This window comes from Diplotaxodon limnothrissa, linkage group LG5 (genome assembly GCF_057381915.1).
Source record: "Diplotaxodon limnothrissa isolate DT_005_m linkage group LG5, D_limnothrissa_male_GT1.1, whole genome shotgun sequence".
NCBI lineage: Eukaryota > Metazoa > Chordata > Actinopteri > Cichliformes > Cichlidae > Diplotaxodon > Diplotaxodon limnothrissa.
In genome coordinates, this window is record NC_140600.1 from 3,611,722 (window position 1) to 3,628,768 (window position 17,047).

Genomic DNA, 17,047 nt, shown 5'->3' on the forward strand with positions numbered 1-17,047 from the left:
AAGACAGTGCGTTTCTCACTGTTACATGCATTTGAATGGGGAACTCGACCGAAACAAAGTATAGGTTTTCATTATGTGAATAACTTGGAAATCTTAGCTCAAACAGCTGCAAAACCTGTTTTCCCAGCACGGGGACCTTGAGTTCTATAATATAAGGCCATAAACATGTTTGTCTGAGTCTTCTATCAAAAGTTACAGCTATTTCTATGAAGTTGTACAAAAACGCTTTCTTTCGCCAAGACAGTGCGTTTCTCACTGTTACATGCATTTGAATGGGGAACTCGACCGAAACAAAGTATAGGTTTTCATTATGTGAATAACTTGGAAATCTTAGCTCAAACAGCTGCAAAACCTGTTTTCCCAGCACGGGGACCTTGAGTTCTATAATATAAGGCCATAAACATGTTTGTCTGAGTCTTCTATCAAAAGTTACAGCTATTTCTATGAAGTTGTACAAAAACGCTTTCTTTCGCCAAGACAGTGCGTTTCTCACTGTTACATGCATTTGAATGGGGAACTCGACCGAAACAAAGTATAGGTTTTCATTATGTGAATAACTTGGAAATCTTAGCTCAAACAGCTGCAAAACCTGTTTTCCCAGCACGGGGACCTTGAGTTCTATAATATAAGGCCATAAACATGTTTGTCTGAGTCTTCTATCAAAAGTTACAGCTATTTCTATGAAGTTGTACAAAAACGCTTTCTTTCGCCAAGACAGTGCGTTTCTCACTGTTACATGCATTTGAATGGGGAACTCGACCGAAACAAAGTATAGGTTTTCATTATGTGAATAACTTGGAAATCTTAGCTCAAACAGCTGCAAAACCTGTTTTCCCAGCACGGGGACCTTGAGTTCTATAATATAAGGCCATAAACATGTTTGTCTGAGTCTTCTATCAAAAGTTACAGCTATTTCTATGAAGTTGTACAAAAACGCTTTCTTTCGCCAAGACAGTGCGTTTCTCACTGTTACATGCATTTGAATGGGGAACTCGACCGAAACAAAGTATAGGTTTTCATTATGTGAATAACTTGGAAATCTTAGCTCAAACAGCTGCAAAACCTGTTTTCCCAGCACGGGGACCTTGAGTTCTATAATATAAGGCCATAAACATGTTTGTCTGAGTCTTCTATCAAAAGTTACAGCTATTTCTATGAAGTTGTACAAAAACGCTTTCTTTCGCCAAGACAGTGCGTTTCTCACTGTTACATGCATTTGAATGGGGAACTCGACCGAAACAAAGTATAGGTTTTCATTATGTGAATAACTTGGAAATCTTAGCTCAAACAGCTGCAAAACCTGTTTTCCCAGCACGGGGACCTTGAGTTCTATAATATAAGGCCATAAACATGTTTGTCTGAGTCTTCTATCAAAAGTTACAGCTATTCATATGAAGTTGTACAAAAACGCTTTCTTTCGCCAAGACAGTGCGTTTCTCACTGTTACATGCATTTGAATGGGGAACTCGACCGAAACAAAGTATAGGTTTTCATTATGTGAATAACTTGGAAATCTTAGCTCAAACAGCTGCAAAACCTGTTTTCCCAGCACGGGGACCTTGAGTTCTATAATATAAGGCCATAAACATGTTTGTCTGAGTCTTCTATCAAAAGTTACAGCTATTTCTATGAAGTTGTACAAAAACGCTTTCTTTCGCCAAGACAGTGCGTTTCTCACTGTTACATGCATTTGAATGGGGAACTCGACCGAAACAAAGTATAGGTTTTCATTATGTGAATAACTTGGAAATCTTAGCTCAAACAGCTGCAAAACCTGTTTGCCCAGCACGGGAACCTTGAGTTCTATAAGATAAAGCCATAAACATGTGTATCTGAGTCTTCTATCAAAAGTTACAGCTATTCATATGAAGTTGTACAAAAACGCTTTCTTTCGCCAAGACAGTGCGTTTCTCACTGTTACATGCATTTGAATGGGGAACTCGACCGAAACAAAGTATAGGTTTTCATTATGTGAATAACTTGGAAATCTTAGCTCAAACAGCTGCAAAACCTGTTTTCCCAGCACGGGGACCTTGAGTTCTATAATATAAGGCCATAAACATGTTTGTCTGAGTCTTCTATCAAAAGTTACAGCTATTTCTATGAAGTTGTACAAAAACGCTTTCTTTCGCCAAGACAGTGCGTTTCTCACTGTTACATGCATTTGAATGGGGAACTCGACCGAAACAAAGTATAGGTTTTCATTATGTGAATAACTTGGAAATCTTAGCTCAAACAGCTGCAAAACCTGTTTGCCCAGCACGGGAACCTTGAGTTCTATAAGATAAAGCCATAAACATGTTTGTCTGAGTCTTCTATCAAAAGTTACAGCTATTTCTATGAAGTTGTACAAAAACGCTTTCTTTCGCCAAGACAGTGCGTTTCTCACTGTTACATGCATTTGAATGGGGAACTCGACCGAAACAAAGTATAGGTTTTCATTATGTGAATAACTTGGAAATCTTAGCTCAAACAGCTGCAAAACCTGTTTTCCCAGCACGGGGACCTTGAGTTCTATAATATAAGGCCATAAACATGTTTGTCTGAGTCTTCTATCAAAAGTTACAGCTATTTCTATGAAGTTGTACAAAAACGCTTTCTTTCGCCAAGACAGTGCGTTTCTCACTGTTACATGCATTTGAATGGGGAACTCGACCGAAACAAAGTATAGGTTTTCATTATGTGAATAACTTGGAAATCTTAGCTCAAACAGCTGCAAAACCTGTTTTCCCAGCACGGGGACCTTGAGTTCTATAATATAAGGCCATAAACATGTTTGTCTGAGTCTTCTATCAAAAGTTACAGCTATTTCTATGAAGTTGTACAAAAACGCTTTCTTTCGCCAAGACAGTGCGTTTCTCACTGTTACATGCATTTGAATGGGGAACTCGACCGAAACAAAGTATAGGTTTTCATTATGTGAATAACTTGGAAATCTTAGCTCAAACAGCTGCAAAACCTGTTTGCCCAGCACGGGAACCTTGAGTTCTATAAGATAAAGCCATAAACATGTTTGTCTGAGTCTTCTATCAAAAGTTACAGCTATTTCTATGAAGTTGTACAAAAACGCTTTCTTTCGCCAAGACAGTGCGTTTCTCACTGTTACATGCATTTGAATGGGGAACTCGACCGAAACAAAGTATAGGTTTTCATTATGTGAATAACTTGGAAATCTTAGCTCAAACAGCTGCAAAACCTGTTTTCCCAGCACGGGGACCTTGAGTTCTATAATATAAGGCCATAAACATGTTTGTCTGAGTCTTCTATCAAAAGTTACAGCTATTTCTATGAAGTTGTACAAAAACGCTTTCTTTCGCCAAGACAGTGCGTTTCTCACTGTTACATGCATTTGAATGGGGAACTCGACCGAAACAAAGTATAGGTTTTCATTATGTGAATAACTTGGAAATCTTAGCTCAAACAGCTGCAAAACCTGTTTTCCCAGCACGGGGACCTTGAGTTCTATAAGATAAAGCCATAAACATGTGTATCCGAGTCTTCTATCAAAAGTTACAGCTATTTCTATGAAGTTGTACAAAAACGCTTTCTTTCGCCAAGACAGTGCGTTTCTCACTGTTACATGCATTTGAATGGGGAACTCGACCGAAACAAAGTATAGGTTTTCATTATGTGAATAACTTGAAAATCTTAGCTCAAACAGCTGCAAAACCTGTTTTCCCAGCACGGGGACCTTGAGTTCTATAAGATAAAGCCATAAACATGTGTATCCGAGTCTTCTATCAAAAGTTACAGCTATTTCTATGAAGTTGTACAAAAACGCTTTCTTTCGCCAAGACAGTGCGTTTCTCACTGTTACATGCATTTGAATGGGGAACTCGACCGAAACAAAGTATAGGTTTTCATTATGTGAATAACTTGAAAATCTTAGCTCAAACAGCTGCAAAACCTGTTTTCCCAGCACGGGGACCTTGAGTTCTATAAGATAAAGCCATAAACATGTGTATCCGAGTCTTCTATCAAAAGTTACAGCTATTTCTATGAAGTTGTACAAAAACGCTTTCTTTCGCCAAGACAGTGCGTTTCTCACTGTTACATGCATTTGAATGGGGAACTCGACCGAAACAAAGTATATGTTTTCATTATGTGAATAACTTGGAAATCTTAGCTCAAACAGCTGCAAAACCTGTTTGCCCAGCACGGGAACCTTGAGTTCTATAAGATAAAGCCATAAACATGTGTATCCGAGTCTTCTATCAAAAGTTACAGCTATTCATATGAAGTTGTACAAAAACGCTTTCTTTCGCCAAGACAGTGCGTTTCTCACTGTTACATGCATTTGAATGGGGAACTCGACCGAAACAAAGTATAGGTTTTCATTATGTGAATAACTTGGAAATCTTAGCTCAAACAGCTGCAAAACCTGTTTTCCCAGCACGGGGACCTTGAGTTCTATAATATAAGGCCATAAACATGTTTGTCTGAGTCTTCTATCAAAAGTTACAGCTATTTCTATGAAGTTGTACAAAAACGCTTTCTTTCGCCAAGACAGTGCGTTTCTCACTGTTACATGCATTTGAATGGGGAACTCGACCGAAACAAAGTATAGGTTTTCATTATGTGAATAACTTGGAAATCTTAGCTCAAACAGCTGCAAAACCTGTTTTCCCAGCACGGGGACCTTGAGTTCTATAATATAAGGCCATAAACATGTTTGTCTGAGTCTTCTATCAAAAGTTACAGCTATTTCTATGAAGTTGTACAAAAACGCTTTCTTTCGCCAAGACAGTGCGTTTCTCACTGTTACATGCATTTGAATGGGGAACTCGACCGAAACAAAGTATAGGTTTTCATTATGTGAATAACTTGGAAATCTTAGCTCAAACAGCTGCAAAACCTGTTTTCCCAGCACGGGGACCTTGAGTTCTATAATATAAGGCCATAAACATGTTTGTCTGAGTCTTCTATCAAAAGTTACAGCTATTTCTATGAAGTTGTACAAAAACGCTTTCTTTCGCCAAGACAGTGCGTTTCTCACTGTTACATGCATTTGAATGGGGAACTCGACCGAAACAAAGTATAGGTTTTCATTATGTGAATAACTTGGAAATCTTAGCTCAAACAGCTGCAAAACCTGTTTTCCCAGCACGGGGACCTTGAGTTCTATAATATAAGGCCATAAACATGTTTGTCTGAGTCTTCTATCAAAAGTTACAGCTATTTCTATGAAGTTGTACAAAAACGCTTTCTTTCGCCAAGACAGTGCGTTTCTCACTGTTACATGCATTTGAATGGGGAACTCGACCGAAACAAAGTATAGGTTTTCATTATGTGAATAACTTGGAAATCTTAGCTCAAACAGCTGCAAAACCTGTTTGCCCAGCACGGGAACCTTGAGTTCTATAAGATAAAGCCATAAACATGTTTGTCTGAGTCTTCTATCAAAAGTTACAGCTATTTCTATGAAGTTGTACAAAAACGCTTTCTTTCGCCAAGACAGTGCGTTTCTCACTGTTACATGCATTTGAATGGGGAACTCGACCGAAACAAAGTATAGGTTTTCATTATGTGAATAACTTGGAAATCTTAGCTCAAACAGCTGCAAAACCTGTTTTCCCAGCACGGGGACCTTGAGTTCTATAATATAAGGCCATAAACATGTTTGTCTGAGTCTTCTATCAAAAGTTACAGCTATTTCTATGAAGTTGTACAAAAACGCTTTCTTTCGCCAAGACAGTGCGTTTCTCACTGTTACATGCATTTGAATGGGGAACTCGACCGAAACAAAGTATAGGTTTTCATTATGTGAATAACTTGAAAATCTTAGCTCAAACAGCTGCAAAACCTGTTTTCCCAGCACGGGGACCTTGAGTTCTATAAGATAAAGCCATAAACATGTGTATCCGAGTCTTCTATCAAAAGTTACAGCTATTTCTATGAAGTTGTACAAAAACGCTTTCTTTCGCCAAGACAGTGCGTTTCTCACTGTTACATGCATTTGAATGGGGAACTCGACCGAAACAAAGTATATGTTTTCATTATGTGAATAACTTGGAAATCTTAGCTCAAACAGCTGCAAAACCTGTTTGCCCAGCACGGGAACCTTGAGTTCTATAAGATAAAGCCATAAACATGTGTATCCGAGTCTTCTATCAAAAGTTACAGCTATTCATATGAAGTTGTACAAAAACGCTTTCTTTCGCCAAGACAGTGCGTTTCTCACTGTTACATGCATTTGAATGGGGAACTCGACCGAAACAAAGTATAGGTTTTCATTATGTGAATAACTTGGAAATCTTAGCTCAAACAGCTGCAAAACCTGTTTTCCCAGCACGGGGACCTTGAGTTCTATAATATAAGGCCATAAACATGTTTGTCTGAGTCTTCTATCAAAAGTTACAGCTATTTCTATGAAGTTGTACAAAAACGCTTTCTTTCGCCAAGACAGTGCGTTTCTCACTGTTACATGCATTTGAATGGGGAACTCGACCGAAACAAAGTATAGGTTTTCATTATGTGAATAACTTGGAAATCTTAGCTCAAACAGCTGCAAAACCTGTTTTCCCAGCACGGGGACCTTGAGTTCTATAATATAAGGCCATAAACATGTTTGTCTGAGTCTTCTATCAAAAGTTACAGCTATTTCTATGAAGTTGTACAAAAACGCTTTCTTTCGCCAAGACAGTGCGTTTCTCACTGTTACATGCATTTGAATGGGGAACTCGACCGAAACAAAGTATAGGTTTTCATTATGTGAATAACTTGGAAATCTTAGCTCAAACAGCTGCAAAACCTGTTTTCCCAGCACGGGGACCTTGAGTTCTATAATATAAGGCCATAAACATGTTTGTCTGAGTCTTCTATCAAAAGTTACAGCTATTTCTATGAAGTTGTACAAAAACGCTTTCTTTCGCCAAGACAGTGCGTTTCTCACTGTTACATGCATTTGAATGGGGAACTCGACCGAAACAAAGTATAGGTTTTCATTATGTGAATAACTTGGAAATCTTAGCTCAAACAGCTGCAAAACCTGTTTTCCCAGCACGGGGACCTTGAGTTCTATAATATAAGGCCATAAACATGTTTGTCTGAGTCTTCTATCAAAAGTTACAGCTATTTCTATGAAGTTGTACAAAAACGCTTTCTTTCGCCAAGACAGTGCGTTTCTCACTGTTACATGCATTTGAATGGGGAACTCGACCGAAACAAAGTATAGGTTTTCATTATGTGAATAACTTGGAAATCTTAGCTCAAACAGCTGCAAAACCTGTTTTCCCAGCACGGGGACCTTGAGTTCTATAATATAAGGCCATAAACATGTTTGTCTGAGTCTTCTATCAAAAGTTACAGCTATTTCTATGAAGTTGTACAAAAACGCTTTCTTTCGCCAAGACAGTGCGTTTCTCACTGTTACATGCATTTGAATGGGGAACTCGACCGAAACAAAGTATAGGTTTTCATTATGTGAATAACTTGGAAATCTTAGCTCAAACAGCTGCAAAACCTGTTTTCCCAGCACGGGGACCTTGAGTTCTATAATATAAGGCCATAAACATGTTTGTCTGAGTCTTCTATCAAAAGTTACAGCTATTTCTATGAAGTTGTACAAAAACGCTTTCTTTCGCCAAGACAGTGCGTTTCTCACTGTTACATGCATTTGAATGGGGAACTCGACCGAAACAAAGTATAGGTTTTCATTATGTGAATAACTTGGAAATCTTAGCTCAAACAGCTGCAAAACCTGTTTTCCCAGCACGGGGACCTTGAGTTCTATAATATAAGGCCATAAACATGTTTGTCTGAGTCTTCTATCAAAAGTTACAGCTATTTCTATGAAGTTGTACAAAAACGCTTTCTTTCGCCAAGACAGTGCGTTTCTCACTGTTACATGCATTTGAATGGGGAACTCGACCGAAACAAAGTACAAGTTTTCATTATGTGAATAACTTGGAAATCTTAGCTCAAACAGCTGCAAAACCTGTTTTCCCAGCACGGAGACCTTGAGTTCTATAATATAAGGCCATAAACATGTTTGTCTGAGTCTTCTATCAAAAGTTACAGCTATTTCTATGAAGTTGTACAAAAACGCTTTCTTTCGCCAAGACAGTGCGTTTCTCACTGTTACATGCATTTGAATGGGGAACTCGACCGAAACAAAGTATAGGTTTTCATTATGTGAATAACTTGAAAATCTTAGCTCAAACAGCTGCAAAACCTGTTTTCCCAGCACGGGGACCTTGAGTTCTATAAGATAAAGCCATAAACATGTGTATCCGAGTCTTCTATCAAAAGTTACAGCTATTTCTATGAAGTTGTACAAAAACGCTTTCTTTCGCCAAGACAGTGCGTTTCTCACTGTTACATGCATTTGAATGGGGAACTCGACCGAAACAAAGTATAGGTTTTCATTATGCGAATAACTTGGAAATCTTAGCTCAAACAGCTGCAAAACCTGTTTGCCCAGCACGGGAACCTTGAGTTCTATAAGATAAAGCCATAAACATGTGTATCTGAGTCTTCTATCAAAAGTTACAGCTATTCATATGAAGTTGTACAAAAACGCTTTCTTTCGCCAAGACAGTGCGTTTCTCACTGTTACATGCATTTGAATGGGGAACTCGACCGAAACAAAGTATATGTTTTCATTATGTGAATAACTTGGAAATCTTAGCTCAAACAGCTGCAAAACCTGTTTGCCCAGCACGGGAACCTTGAGTTCTATAAGATAAAGCCATAAACATGTGTATCCGAGTCTTCTATCAAAAGTTACAGCTATTCATATGAAGTTGTACAAAAACGCTTTCTTTCGCCAAGACAGTGCGTTTCTCACTGTTACATGCATTTGAATGGGGAACTCGACCGAAACAAAGTATAGGTTTTCATTATGTGAATAACTTGGAAATCTTAGCTCAAACAGCTGCAAAACCTGTTTTCCCAGCACGGGGACCTTGAGTTCTATAATATAAGGCCATAAACATGTTTGTCTGAGTCTTCTATCAAAAGTTACAGCTATTTCTATGAAGTTGTACAAAAACGCTTTCTTTCGCCAAGACAGTGCGTTTCTCACTGTTACATGCATTTGAATGGGGAACTCGACCGAAACAAAGTATAGGTTTTCATTATGTGAATAACTTGGAAATCTTAGCTCAAACAGCTGCAAAACCTGTTTTCCCAGCACGGGGACCTTGAGTTCTATAATATAAGGCCATAAACATGTTTGTCTGAGTCTTCTATCAAAAGTTACAGCTATTTCTATGAAGTTGTACAAAAACGCTTTCTTTCGCCAAGACAGTGCGTTTCTCACTGTTACATGCATTTGAATGGGGAACTCGACCGAAACAAAGTATAGGTTTTCATTATGTGAATAACTTGGAAATCTTAGCTCAAACAGCTGCAAAACCTGTTTTCCCAGCACGGGGACCTTGAGTTCTATAATATAAGGCCATAAACATGTTTGTCTGAGTCTTCTATCAAAAGTTACAGCTATTTCTATGAAGTTGTACAAAAACGCTTTCTTTCGCCAAGACAGTGCGTTTCTCACTGTTACATGCATTTGAATGGGGAACTCGACCGAAACAAAGTATAGGTTTTCATTATGTGAATAACTTGGAAATCTTAGCTCAAACAGCTGCAAAACCTGTTTTCCCAGCACGGGGACCTTGAGTTCTATAATATAAGGCCATAAACATGTTTGTCTGAGTCTTCTATCAAAAGTTACAGCTATTTCTATGAAGTTGTACAAAAACGCTTTCTTTCGCCAAGACAGTGCGTTTCTCACTGTTACATGCATTTGAATGGGGAACTCGACCGAAACAAAGTATAGGTTTTCATTATGTGAATAACTTGGAAATCTTAGCTCAAACAGCTGCAAAACCTGTTTTCCCAGCACGGGGACCTTGAGTTCTATAATATAAGGCCATAAACATGTTTGTCTGAGTCTTCTATCAAAAGTTACAGCTATTTCTATGAAGTTGTACAAAAACGCTTTCTTTCGCCAAGACAGTGCGTTTCTCACTGTTACATGCATTTGAATGGGGAACTCGACCGAAACAAAGTATAGGTTTTCATTATGTGAATAACTTGGAAATCTTAGCTCAAACAGCTGCAAAACCTGTTTTCCCAGCACGGGGACCTTGAGTTCTATAATATAAGGCCATAAACATGTTTGTCTGAGTCTTCTATCAAAAGTTACAGCTATTTCTATGAAGTTGTACAAAAACGCTTTCTTTCGCCAAGACAGTGCGTTTCTCACTGTTACATGCATTTGAATGGGGAACTCGACCGAAACAAAGTATAGGTTTTCATTATGTGAATAACTTGGAAATCTTAGCTCAAACAGCTGCAAAACCTGTTTTCCCAGCACGGGGACCTTGAGTTCTATAATATAAGGCCATAAACATGTTTGTCTGAGTCTTCTATCAAAAGTTACAGCTATTTCTATGAAGTTGTACAAAAACGCTTTCTTTCGCCAAGACAGTGCGTTTCTCACTGTTACATGCATTTGAATGGGGAACTCGACCGAAACAAAGTACAAGTTTTCATTATGTGAATAACTTGGAAATCTTAGCTCAAACAGCTGCAAAACCTGTTTTCCCAGCACGGAGACCTTGAGTTCTATAATATAAGGCCATAAACATGTTTGTCTGAGTCTTCTATCAAAAGTTACAGCTATTTCTATGAAGTTGTACAAAAACGCTTTCTTTCGCCAAGACAGTGCGTTTCTCACTGTTACATGCATTTGAATGGGGAACTCGACCGAAACAAAGTATAGGTTTTCATTATGTGAATAACTTGAAAATCTTAGCTCAAACAGCTGCAAAACCTGTTTTCCCAGCACGGGGACCTTGAGTTCTATAAGATAAAGCCATAAACATGTGTATCCGAGTCTTCTATCAAAAGTTACAGCTATTTCTATGAAGTTGTACAAAAACGCTTTCTTTCGCCAAGACAGTGCGTTTCTCACTGTTACATGCATTTGAATGGGGAACTCGACCGAAACAAAGTATAGGTTTTCATTATGCGAATAACTTGGAAATCTTAGCTCAAACAGCTGCAAAACCTGTTTGCCCAGCACGGGAACCTTGAGTTCTATAAGATAAAGCCATAAACATGTGTATCTGAGTCTTCTATCAAAAGTTACAGCTATTCATATGAAGTTGTACAAAAACGCTTTCTTTCGCCAAGACAGTGCGTTTCTCACTGTTACATGCATTTGAATGGGGAACTCGACCGAAACAAAGTATAGGTTTTCATTATGTGAATAACTTGGAAATCTTAGCTCAAACAGCTGCAAAACCTGTTTTCCCAGCACGGGGACCTTGAGTTCTATAATATAAGGCCATAAACATGTTTGTCTGAGTCTTCTATCAAAAGTTACAGCTATTTCTATGAAGTTGTACAAAAACGCTTTCTTTCGCCAAGACAGTGCGTTTCTCACTGTTACATGCATTTGAATGGGGAACTCGACCGAAACAAAGTATAGGTTTTCATTATGTGAATAACTTGGAAATCTTAGCTCAAACAGCTGCAAAACCTGTTTTCCCAGCACGGGGACCTTGAGTTCTATAATATAAGGCCATAAACATGTTTGTCTGAGTCTTCTATCAAAAGTTACAGCTATTTCTATGAAGTTGTACAAAAACGCTTTCTTTCGCCAAGACAGTGCGTTTCTCACTGTTACATGCATTTGAATGGGGAACTCGACCGAAACAAAGTATAGGTTTTCATTATGTGAATAACTTGGAAATCTTAGCTCAAACAGCTGCAAAACCTGTTTGCCCAGCACGGGAACCTTGAGTTCTATAAGATAAAGCCATAAACATGTGTATCCGAGTCTTCTATCAAAAGTTACAGCTATTCATATGAAGTTGTACAAAAACGCTTTCTTTCGCCAAGACAGTGCGTTTCTCACTGTTACATGCATTTGAATGGGGAACTCGACCGAAACAAAGTATAGGTTTTCATTATGTGAATAACTTGGAAATCTTAGCTCAAACAGCTGCAAAACCTGTTTTCCCAGCACGGGGACCTTGAGTTCTATAATATAAGGCCATAAACATGTTTGTCTGAGTCTTCTATCAAAAGTTACAGCTATTTCTATGAAGTTGTACAAAAACGCTTTCTTTCGCCAAGACAGTGCGTTTCTCACTGTTACATGCATTTGAATGGGGAACTCGACCGAAACAAAGTATAGGTTTTCATTATGTGAATAACTTGGAAATCTTAGCTCAAACAGCTGCAAAACCTGTTTTCCCAGCACGGGGACCTTGAGTTCTATAATATAAGGCCATAAACATGTTTGTCTGAGTCTTCTATCAAAAGTTACAGCTATTTCTATGAAGTTGTACAAAAACGCTTTCTTTCGCCAAGACAGTGCGTTTCTCACTGTTACATGCATTTGAATGGGGAACTCGACCGAAACAAAGTATAGGTTTTCATTATGTGAATAACTTGGAAATCTTAGCTCAAACAGCTGCAAAACCTGTTTTCCCAGCACGGGGACCTTGAGTTCTATAATATAAGGCCATAAACATGTTTGTCTGAGTCTTCTATCAAAAGTTACAGCTATTTCTATGAAGTTGTACAAAAACGCTTTCTTTCGCCAAGACAGTGCGTTTCTCACTGTTACATGCATTTGAATGGGGAACTCGACCGAAACAAAGTATAGGTTTTCATTATGTGAATAACTTGGAAATCTTAGCTCAAACAGCTGCAAAACCTGTTTTCCCAGCACGGGGACCTTGAGTTCTATAATATAAGGCCATAAACATGTTTGTCTGAGTCTTCTATCAAAAGTTACAGCTATTTCTATGAAGTTGTACAAAAACGCTTTCTTTCGCCAAGACAGTGCGTTTCTCACTGTTACATGCATTTGAATGGGGAACTCGACCGAAACAAAGTACAAGTTTTCATTATGTGAATAACTTGGAAATCTTAGCTCAAACAGCTGCAAAACCTGTTTTCCCAGCACGGAGACCTTGAGTTCTATAATATAAGGCCATAAACATGTTTGTCTGAGTCTTCTATCAAAAGTTACAGCTATTTCTATGAAGTTGTACAAAAACGCTTTCTTTCGCCAAGACAGTGCGTTTCTCACTGTTACATGCATTTGAATGGGGAACTCGACCGAAACAAAGTATAGGTTTTCATTATGTGAATAACTTGAAAATCTTAGCTCAAACAGCTGCAAAACCTGTTTTCCCAGCACGGGGACCTTGAGTTCTATAAGATAAAGCCATAAACATGTGTATCCGAGTCTTCTATCAAAAGTTACAGCTATTTCTATGAAGTTGTACAAAAACGCTTTCTTTCGCCAAGACAGTGCGTTTCTCACTGTTACATGCATTTGAATGGGGAACTCGACCGAAACAAAGTATAGGTTTTCATTATGTGAATAACTTGGAAATCTTAGCTCAAACAGCTGCAAAACCTGTTTGCCCAGCACGGGAACCTTGAGTTCTATAAGATAAAGCCATAAACATGTGTATCTGAGTCTTCTATCAAAAGTTACAGCTATTCATATGAAGTTGTACAAAAACGCTTTCTTTCGCCAAGACAGTGCGTTTCTCACTGTTACATGCATTTGAATGGGGAACTCGACCGAAACAAAGTATAGGTTTTCATTATGTGAATAACTTGGAAATCTTAGCTCAAACAGCTGCAAAACCTGTTTTCCCAGCACGGGGACCTTGAGTTCTATAATATAAGGCCATAAACATGTTTGTCTGAGTCTTCTATCAAAAGTTACAGCTATTTCTATGAAGTTGTACAAAAACGCTTTCTTTCGCCAAGACAGTGCGTTTCTCACTGTTACATGCATTTGAATGGGGAACTCGACCGAAACAAAGTATAGGTTTTCATTATGTGAATAACTTGGAAATCTTAGCTCAAACAGCTGCAAAACCTGTTTTCCCAGCACGGGGACCTTGAGTTCTATAATATAAGGCCATAAACATGTTTGTCTGAGTCTTCTATCAAAAGTTACAGCTATTTCTATGAAGTTGTACAAAAACGCTTTCTTTCGCCAAGACAGTGCGTTTCTCACTGTTACATGCATTTGAATGGGGAACTCGACCGAAACAAAGTATAGGTTTTCATTATGTGAATAACTTGGAAATCTTAGCTCAAACAGCTGCAAAACCTGTTTTCCCAGCACGGGGACCTTGAGTTCTATAATATAAGGCCATAAACATGTTTGTCTGAGTCTTCTATCAAAAGTTACAGCTATTTCTATGAAGTTGTACAAAAACGCTTTCTTTCGCCAAGACAGTGCGTTTCTCACTGTTACATGCATTTGAATGGGGAACTCGACCGAAACAAAGTATAGGTTTTCATTATGTGAATAACTTGGAAATCTTAGCTCAAACAGCTGCAAAACCTGTTTTCCCAGCACGGGGACCTTGAGTTCTATAATATAAGGCCATAAACATGTTTGTCTGAGTCTTCTATCAAAAGTTACAGCTATTTCTATGAAGTTGTACAAAAACGCTTTCTTTCGCCAAGACAGTGCGTTTCTCACTGTTACATGCATTTGAATGGGGAACTCGACCGAAACAAAGTATAGGTTTTCATTATGTGAATAACTTGGAAATCTTAGCTCAAACAGCTGCAAAACCTGTTTTCCCAGCACGGGGACCTTGAGTTCTATAATATAAGGCCATAAACATGTTTGTCTGAGTCTTCTATCAAAAGTTACAGCTATTTCTATGAAGTTGTACAAAAACGCTTTCTTTCGCCAAGACAGTGCGTTTCTCACTGTTACATGCATTTGAATGGGGAACTCGACCGAAACAAAGTATAGGTTTTCATTATGTGAATAACTTGGAAATCTTAGCTCAAACAGCTGCAAAACCTGTTTTCCCAGCACGGGGACCTTGAGTTCTATAATATAAGGCCATAAACATGTTTGTCTGAGTCTTCTATCAAAAGTTACAGCTATTTCTATGAAGTTGTACAAAAACGCTTTCTTTCGCCAAGACAGTGCGTTTCTCACTGTTACATGCATTTGAATGGGGAACTCGACCGAAACAAAGTATAGGTTTTCATTATGTGAATAACTTGGAAATCTTAGCTCAAACAGCTGCAAAACCTGTTTTCCCAGCACGGGGACCTTGAGTTCTATAATATAAGGCCATAAACATGTTTGTCTGAGTCTTCTATCAAAAGTTACAGCTATTTCTATGAAGTTGTACAAAAACGCTTTCTTTCGCCAAGACAGTGCGTTTCTCACTGTTACATGCATTTGAATGGGGAACTCGACCGAAACAAAGTATAGGTTTTCATTATGTGAATAACTTGGAAATCTTAGCTCAAACAGCTGCAAAACCTGTTTTCCCAGCACGGGGACCTTGAGTTCTATAATATAAGGCCATAAACATGTTTGTCTGAGTCTTCTATCAAAAGTTACAGCTATTTCTATGAAGTTGTACAAAAACGCTTTCTTTCGCCAAGACAGTGCGTTTCTCACTGTTACATGCATTTGAATGGGGAACTCGACCGAAACAAAGTACAAGTTTTCATTATGTGAATAACTTGGAAATCTTAGCTCAAACAGCTGCAAAACCTGTTTTCCCAGCACGGAGACCTTGAGTTCTATAATATAAGGCCATAAACATGTTTGTCTGAGTCTTCTATCAAAAGTTACAGCTATTTCTATGAAGTTGTACAAAAACGCTTTCTTTCGCCAAGACAGTGCGTTTCTCACTGTTACATGCATTTGAATGGGGAACTCGACCGAAACAAAGTATAGGTTTTCATTATGTGAATAACTTGAAAATCTTAGCTCAAACAGCTGCAAAACCTGTTTTCCCAGCACGGGGACCTTGAGTTCTATAAGATAAAGCCATAAACATGTGTATCCGAGTCTTCTATCAAAAGTTACAGCTATTTCTATGAAGTTGTACAAAAACGCTTTCTTTCGCCAAGACAGTGCGTTTCTCACTGTTACATGCATTTGAATGGGGAACTCGACCGAAACAAAGTATAGGTTTTCATTATGCGAATAACTTGGAAATCTTAGCTCAAACAGCTGCAAAACCTGTTTGCCCAGCACGGGAACCTTGAGTTCTATAAGATAAAGCCATAAACATGTGTATCTGAGTCTTCTATCAAAAGTTACAGCTATTCATATGAAGTTGTACAAAAACGCTTTCTTTCGCCAAGACAGTGCGTTTCTCACTGTTACATGCATTTGAATGGGGAACTCGACCGAAACAAAGTATAGGTTTTCATTATGTGAATAACTTGGAAATCTTAGCTCAAACAGCTGCAAAACCTGTTTTCCCAGCACGGGGACCTTGAGTTCTATAATATAAGGCCATAAACATGTTTGTCTGAGTCTTCTATCAAAAGTTACAGCTATTTCTATGAAGTTGTACAAAAACGCTTTCTTTCGCCAAGACAGTGCGTTTCTCACTGTTACATGCATTTGAATGGGGAACTCGACCGAAACAAAGTATAGGTTTTCATTATGTGAATAACTTGGAAATCTTAGCTCAAACAGCTGCAAAACCTGTTTTCCCAGCACGGGGACCTTGAGTTCTATAATATAAGGCCATAAACATGTTTGTCTGAGTCTTCTATCAAAAGTTACAGCTATTTCTATGAAGTTGTACAAAAACGCTTTCTTTCGCCAAGACAGTGCGTTTCTCACTGTTACATGCATTTGAATGGGGAACTCGACCGAAACAAAGTATAGGTTTTCATTATGTGAATAACTTGGAAATCTTAGCTCAAACAGCTGCAAAACCTGTTTGCCCAGCACGGGAACCTTGAGTTCTATAAGATAAAGCCATAAACATGTGTATCCGAGTCTTCTATCAAAAGTTACAGCTATTCATATGAAGTTGTACAAAAACGCTTTCTTTCGCCAAGACAGTGCGTTTCTCACTGTTACATGCATTTGAATGGGGAACTCGACCGAAACAAAGTATAGGTTTTCATTATGTGAATAACTTGGAAATCTTAGCTCAAACAGCTGCAAAACCTGTTTTCCCAGCACGGGGACCTTGAGTTCTATAATATAAGGCCATAAACATGTTTGTCTGAGTCTTCTATCAAAAGTTACAGCTATTTCTATGAAGTTGTACAA